The sequence below is a fragment of the Raphanus sativus genome, chromosome 8, assembly GCF_000801105.2.
Source record: "Raphanus sativus cultivar WK10039 chromosome 8, ASM80110v3, whole genome shotgun sequence".
NCBI lineage: Eukaryota > Viridiplantae > Streptophyta > Magnoliopsida > Brassicales > Brassicaceae > Raphanus > Raphanus sativus.
The window spans coordinates 20,299,307-20,305,306 of record NC_079518.1 but is presented as its reverse complement, the minus strand read 5'-3'; the positions used below and the strand labels follow the sequence as shown (position 1 = coordinate 20,305,306).

The 6,000-nt window shown below is 46.7% G+C and overlaps 1 non-coding gene across 1 annotated transcript; it reads left to right on the top strand.

Annotated features, from left to right (window-relative positions):
• Nucleotides 1–4,264: 4,264 nt before the first annotated feature.
• On the top strand, nt 4,265–4,371 carry LOC130499266 (small nucleolar RNA R71). Its single transcript, XR_008938146.1, has one exon. It is a non-coding gene; the product is annotated as a small nucleolar RNA R71 (small nucleolar RNA).
• Nucleotides 4,372–6,000: the final 1,629 nt, after the last annotated feature.

The window sequence follows — 6,000 nt, the reverse complement described above, 5'->3', positions numbered from 1 at the left end:
TGGTTACAACTCGCGCATCATTGGTTGGACTAGCAATCGCTTCTACCCATTTGGAGACATAGTCCACAGCAACTAGGATGTACTCGTTCTTGTGAGAGACTGGGAAGGGTCCCATGAAATCGATCCCCCAGCAGTCGAACACTTCAACTTCCAAGATGTAGTTCTGAGGCATCTCGTTTCTCTTGCTTATACTCCCCATCCTTTGGCATGAATTGCATCGAGATATGAAAGCGTGAGCATCTCTGAACATAGTGGGCCACCAGAAACCGGCTTGTAGGATCTTGGAAACTGTCTTGAAGGTGGCAAAGTGACCAGCATAAGAAGAACCGTGGCAGTGGTGAAGGATCCCTGGAATATCAGCCTCTGGAACACACCTCCTGAAGATCCCATCTTTGCCTTGCCGATAGAGATACGGCTCATCCCAGAAGTAGTGTCTTGCCTCCCTTAGAAATTTCCTTTTCTCATTCCCAGTGAACCTCAAAGGCTCTTTCTCAGCTGCCAAGAAATTTGCAATCTCAGCAAACCATGGAAGGTTCGGGTACTCCTTCTGGATCACTGCAACGAATGCTCCTTCTACGCGGGAACAGTCCTTGATGACAGGTGACGACTGTTCCATGTTGCGCAGACCAATCGCATTGACGTACTCCATCGGTTGTTCCACATCTAGAACTGTCTCATCTGACACTTTCATCCTGGAGAGATGATCTGCTACTCCATTATCAACCCCCTTCTTGTCTCTTATCTCCAGATCAAACTCTTGGAGCAAGAGAATCCATCTTAAAGCCGCGGTTTAGCATCCTTCTTCGTGAGTAGGTACTTGAGAGCCGCGTGGTCTGTGTGCACAATCACTTTTGATCCAACCAGATAGGATCTGAACTTCTCAAAAGCGAACACGATGGCAAGGAGCTCCTTCTCTGTGGTTGTGTATCGGCACTGAGCTTCATCCAAGGTTCTGCTTGCATAGTAAATCACGTGAAGCTTCTTGTCTTTACGCTGTCCAAGGACTGCTCCCACTGCAAAATCACTTGCATCCGTCATGATCTCAAAAGGAAGATCCCAGTCTGGAGGTTGGACAACTGGTGCACTGACTAGAGCTCCCTTGATCGTGTGAAATGCGGCTAGGCAGTCACTGTCAAAAGCAAATTGAGCTTCCTTGCAGAGCAATCGAGTGAGTGGTCTCGCGATCTTAGAGAAGTCCTGGATGAACCTCCTATAGAAGCCAGTGTGTCCCAAGAAACTCCTGATTCCCTTCACTGAAGTTGGTGGTTGCAGACTCATCATGACCTCGATCTTTGCCTTGTCCACCTCAATGCCTTTCTCTGATATCTTGTGTCCCAGAACAATCCCATCCCTGACCATGAAGTGGCATTTCTCCCAGTTCAGCACCAGATGCTTCTCCTCGCATCGCTTCAGCACCCTGCACAAATTTGACAAACAGACATGAAAGGAGCTCCCATAGACGCTGAAATCGTCCATGAAAACCTCCATTATGTCTTCGATCAGATCAGTAAAAATCGACATCATGCATCGCTGGAAGGTCGCTGGAGCATTGCACAAGCCAAAGGGCATCCTCCTGTATGCATATGTTCCATAAGGGCATGTGAACGTCGTCTTCTCCTGATCATCTGGGTGGATGGGAATCTGAAAGAAACCTGAATAACCATCTAAAAAGCAATAGTAAGGGTGGTTAGCCAATCTCTCAAGCATTTGATCAATAAAAGGAAGTGGGAAGTGATCCTTACGAGTCGCAGCATTCAACTTACGAAAATCAATGCACATGCGATGACCAGTAACTGTTCTAGTGGGGATCAATTCATTCTTTTCATTGGTTATCACAGTGATCCCACCTTTCTTAGGTACTACATGCACATGACTAACCCACTTACTATCAGAGATCGCATAGATCACACCTGCTTCTAGAAGTTTCATTATCTCTTTCTTAACAACATCTTTTAGATTTGGGTTTAACCTCCTCTGATGTTCTACAGAAGTCATCGATTCATATTCCAGGTGTATTCTATGCATGCACAGATCAGGTGAAATGCCAGGTATGTCAGCTAGAGAATAACCCAGAGCCTTACGATATTTTCTCAGTTCACACAAGAGCAGAGCAGTCTCTGCATTGTTCAGGTCAGCATTCACAATAACAGGATATGTGGAATTGGGTCCAAGAAATGCATACCTGAGTCCCTTGGGAAGGGGTTTGAGCTCTACTTTTGGAGCTTTCAGCTCGCTCCATGAGTCATCGGTCTGAGCTGCCGGAACAGACGGGTTCTGAGGCGCGGTTGTTCCAGTCGCTGTGCTGGACTCACTGTTCTCCCCCAGACTTAGATTCGCCACCATTCTCTCAATACTCCTGGCTGAATCCAGGAATTTGGCGTAGGCATCAGCATCAACACTCTCTAAGCTCTGCTCGGATTCAGCTCTGACTAGGGCGAGTTCAAGAGGATCCTCGGTGAGAATCTCCTCTATCATTCCCTCATGTGGCTCTAATGGATCACCATCTTCTTGGACAGTGAAAGTTTGTCCATCCAGCATCGGTTTCTTGAGCATCTGATCCATCTCGAACTTCATCACAATATCTCCAAGGTGGAGATCAATCTTCCCTTGTCGGACATCAATGATAGCTCCAACAGTGCAGAGGAATGGTCTGCCTAGGATCAGGGGATCATTGGAATCTTCCTCAACTTCCAGAACAACGAAATCGGCAGGAACAATGGTGTTTCCAACCAGAACTTGAAGATCTTATAGGATTCCAACTGGAGACTTCACAGATCGATCAGCAAACACTAGGGACATCCTGGTAGGCTTGAAGTCCGAGTATCCAAGGCGCTTAGCCACAGTATATGGCATGAGGTTTATGCTCGACCCTAGATCGACCAGTGAGCATGAGAAAAGTGTTCTCCCAATCTGAACCGAGAGAACAAACTTTCCCGGATCACCCAACTTCTTGATCCTTCTGTTCTGGAGCACCGCGCTGCACTCCTTAGAGACAATCATGAACTCGCTGTCATCAGATATCTTCCCAGAGATCAATCCCTTGACAAAGCTACGCATGGATGGTATCATCTGGATCGCACTCATCAGAGGGAGCTTGACAGTTAGGTCTTCCAGCATCTTCCTGCACTTCATCTCTTCCTTATCCTTGCGTGTAGCCTTAGCTGGAACAGGGTAAGGCACTTTCGGTACATACTGACGAGCAGAGGAAGGTGCTGCAGTCGGTGGAACAACCCCAGCGGGTCGCTCTGCTTCAGTCGGAACAGTCTCAGTAGGTTGTTCTGCATCTTCCTCATCTGTGGGTACCGCTTTAGATGGTTGATCCGACTCCTTCTGCTTCCCTTTCTCAGCCGATGTGAATCTCCTGGGGTCTAGATCAGGCAGTTGCTTTCCACTCCTCAAACCTACTGCATTGCACTCCTTGGGGTTCTTGTCTGTTTTTCCAGGGAGAGTTCATTGCTGTCTCTTCACATTCTCAGCAGTCTGAGCAATCTGAATATCCATCTGTCTCATATGGTTGTCATACTTCGCACTCAGGTCATTGAACATATGATTCATCCTGGTGTTGATGTCGTTTGTGACCTGGTTCAGTGCTTTCCCCTGGATCTGTTGTCCTTGGAGCAGTTAGCTCATCATATTGGCGAGGCTCTTCATGTCATCATGCAGAGCAGTCTGAGTCGGTTGTGCAGCTTGCTGATTAACCGGCTGTTTCTGACTGTGGAATTGGGCATTCTGAGCTGGGTTGAGGACAAAGGTTCTCCCCTGATTGCCATAAGGCCTTTGGTATCCACTGTTCTGACCCTGGTTTCCTTGAGCTTTATCGTCTGGTTTAGGGGCGTTGAACAGGTGGGGATTGTTCCTCACGTTTGGGTTCGGGTGATAGTTCTTGAACTGCCATCCTTGTCCATTCACATAACTCACTTCATGCTGATCCTCAGCCGACTGATTTGCCTGTGATGTGCCTTCCGCGGTAGCTTTATCCTGAGGGGATTCTTCCATGATGAAGACCTGGTTCTGGTTACTCTTAATCAGCTGGTCGACCTTGGCAGAGAGCTCATCAATCTTGCTGTTGTCGATGCTCTTCACCTTCTGAGTGCGATCAGTCTCGCGGTTATTGTCAGCTGAGCTTGAGGCCATGTTCTCAATCAACTCGAATGCACCTTGAGTGGACTGAGTCATGAAATCTCCCTTACTGGCTGAGTTCAAAGCGTTTCTGTACTCCCAGCCTACTCCATCGTAGAACACTCCCAGCAGATAGTCTTCCTCAAAACCGTGATGTGGGCACTCTCTGCGGTAGACATTGAATCGCTCCCAAGCATCGCAGAACGGCTCGTCCACCAGCTGTTTGAAGGTCACGATCTTTTGTCTCAGAGCTGCCGTCTTCGATTTCGTGTAGAAGTGGCTTAAGAAGGCCTCTCGGACTTGTTCCCAAGTGGTGAGTGATCCTGTGGGTAGTGAATCAAGCCAGCGAGCAACTTTCCCATCAAGAGAGAAAGGGAACAGAGTACACTTGATGTAATCGGGTGGTACTCCATTCGCTTTAGTGAAACCACACATCTTCTCAAGTGCTCGATGTGGTCCATCGGTATCTCAGCAGGAAGTCCATTGAAGATCTTCCTTTGCACTAGACTTATCAAGGCTGGCTTGATCTCGAAGTCTTGCCTAGTGCACGGTGGAGGGGTTATGGCAGATCGCGTAGCAGGCAGATTACGCAGCAAGTTTCTCTGCCCAATCTGGACCACTTCCTCCTGTTGGTTATGCTGGTTCGCAGCATTCAGAGCAGCTTGCTCGGCAGCAGCTTGCTGCGCTTGGATCGTCTGCTGCATCTGCTGCATCTGCTGTTGCATGAGTGCAAGTGCAGCAGTGAGATCATCTGGATGATCACCCATGTTGGTGTTCGTTGATCTCGGTTGTTGACGGTTCTGTCGTTCCAATCTCGCTAGTTCCTCGTTAGTAAGCTGATGCAATGGTCCTTGTGCGTTGCTCCGAGTATGTCTACTGGTCATGCACCTGGATCATCAGCTGAAACAAATAAAATAAGACGAGTTAGATATCTTAGACTAGATATGAAACCGAAAAATAGAGGTAAAAAATCTGGTCCCCGGCAACGGCGCCAAAACTTGATACACTAAAAATGAATCCTTGCTATTGCCAAGTTAACAGTTGCAATTGTAGTAATTGAGATTCAAATCCAGAGGACCAGTCTACACTCTAGTTCTATGAGTTCCGAAATCAAGCTAAGAAGAAGATAAAGATTTGGTTTAAAAAGGTGACGTAGAGAACAAGTAAAAAAGCACAAGCGATGAATTCAAGTTAAAAGGAGTTAATCTAGGATGAATGCGAGTGATCTCAATCACGACCGAGCAACTATTCAGGTCCGATGCAGTTCTATCTAGAACTCGGAGAACATGCTAGAACAACACACTGTCGTGTAGTTGATCCTTTCACCGATCAGACCCAGCTCCTAAGATGTCGCTTGGTCTGAGATCTGATGGTGAACCTTAATGAATGACTCCGATTTGTTCACAATGCACCTTAACATCTACTTTCGTGTGGCTAAGGATGCAGTGCTCATTCATACAGGATCTAGCAACCTATTACACTTTTGATGCACAGATTTACTTGGGATCAAACGTTAGATGATCAGTTTAACGCAGGCATGAAACAATGAATGAATGAAGATTTACTAAATGATAACCTATCTATGCTCAGTCGCGAATGCACTCTATCACCCTAGATCAACAGTCGACTACTCAATCATGATGCAGAGAAGAACAACAGATGAAACTGAAATACTCATGATCAGATTAAGAAGAAGTAAACTAGGGTTCAGGTTGTTCTTCGAGTGAAGATGAGAGCCGTCGCCCTTACAAAAAGTTGAATCCAAAAGTATGAAACTTGTCTCTTGCAAAAACTAGCGTAAGTAAAAAATAGAAAATAGATAGATGGCGTTTTTATATGGAGGCGCCAATCAGAAGAAAAGAGATTAGGGCAGCAGGGCTT